This window comes from Kryptolebias marmoratus, linkage group LG20 (assembly GCF_001649575.2).
Source record: "Kryptolebias marmoratus isolate JLee-2015 linkage group LG20, ASM164957v2, whole genome shotgun sequence".
NCBI lineage: Eukaryota > Metazoa > Chordata > Actinopteri > Cyprinodontiformes > Rivulidae > Kryptolebias > Kryptolebias marmoratus.
The window spans coordinates 279,062-280,405 of NC_051449.1; the positions used below are offsets into that span (position 1 = coordinate 279,062).

Consider the following 1,344-nt stretch of genomic DNA (forward strand, 5'->3'; position numbering starts at 1 on the left):
GACAACAGGTACAGTGACACAACAGGTACAGTGACACAACAGGTACAGTGACACAACAGGTACAGTGACACAACAGGTACAGTGTCAACAGGTACAGTGACACAACAGGTACAGTGTCAACAGGTACAGTGACACAGGTAAGACATTTTCAACAAACCTCTGACGGCTGTTTCTTCACATAGTTCAATGATCGATGAAGCAGTTTCAAATTTCTGTTTCAGTTTTCAAACAGCTTCTCCAAAATTCCTAAAATAAAGGAAGAACAAAGCAGACATTTGTATTATTTTTGCTTCAAATGTTAAAAATTTACAAAACCCTGTTTAATATTGATTTTACCATATTTTATTGTGTTTTTTGTATAAGTGGAATGTTTTAAAAAAAGTAAATCTGAAGAATTAAAGTTACATGAAGCAGTAAGATTTATAATAAATCTGATGTCTTAAAGCGTTACACACTGAAACATGTTAACTCTACAGAATTGTACAGAAAAAAAGAAGAATAAATCAATATAAATATAATATAAATATGCCTTTCTATGACTAGGAAAGTACTGTTACTGATCAGCTCTTTAATGAAAGATTCATGTATGGAATTTCCCACAGTAAAAGAACCTTGAACGCACCGGCAGAGATGTTGCAACAGAAACAGAAACAGTTACTGAAGTACATTTTGGATAAGAAGAAAACAAAAACACAAATAATCTAAAGTGAATGAGGTCTATAGGAGCGGTTGCAGATGATTGGATTGGTTTTGTTGTTGTGGAGCAGGTTTTTCTGTCCCTGTAGGGACAACGAGTCATGTTCACACTGTTTTCTCTTACAGTCCAAAACACATGCATGTCAGGAGGTTAAACCCTGTCCTTCTGTGGTCCTGTGATGGACTGGTGACCCCCCCTGACCCTGCACAGGATCAGGCAGGGATGAAAACTCAGACACCCCATTAGAGTTGTAAAACTATTTGTGCATTCAATCAATTAGTTTTTTTTCCCTGTGCAGGATCACAGGAAGCTGGTGCCTATCCCAGCAGTCAGAGGGTAAAAGACAGGGTCCACAGTGGACATGTCCCCAGTCCATCCCTGGACCACGCTGAGACAAACAAGGCAGACAGCCACTCACACCTGAAGGAAATTTAGAGTCACTAATGAACCTAACTGGTCTGTTTATCACACATCCACAGGGAGAACATGTGAAAAGATTTAAAACAGTTCTGACCACAGCTGGATGTTGATCTAACAGCTGGATGTTGATCTAACAGCTGAGTGTTGATCTAACAGCTGAGTGTTGATCTAACAGCTGGATGTTGATCTAACAGCTGAGTGTTGATCTAACAGCTGGATGTTGATCT

The 1,344-nt window shown here is 39.0% G+C and overlaps 1 protein-coding gene across 2 annotated transcripts in view; it reads right to left on the reverse strand.

The window, feature by feature from the left end:
* Positions 1–1,344, reverse strand: part of LOC112449917 — an 11,610-nt gene that overhangs the window by 8,308 nt on the left and 1,958 nt on the right. For both annotated transcript variants that reach the window (XM_037981983.1, XM_037981984.1), the window contains one exon: positions 158–246. The gene's annotated coding sequence lies outside the window, so the exon portion shown is untranslated. The remainder of the gene's footprint in view (positions 1–157; positions 247–1,344) is intronic.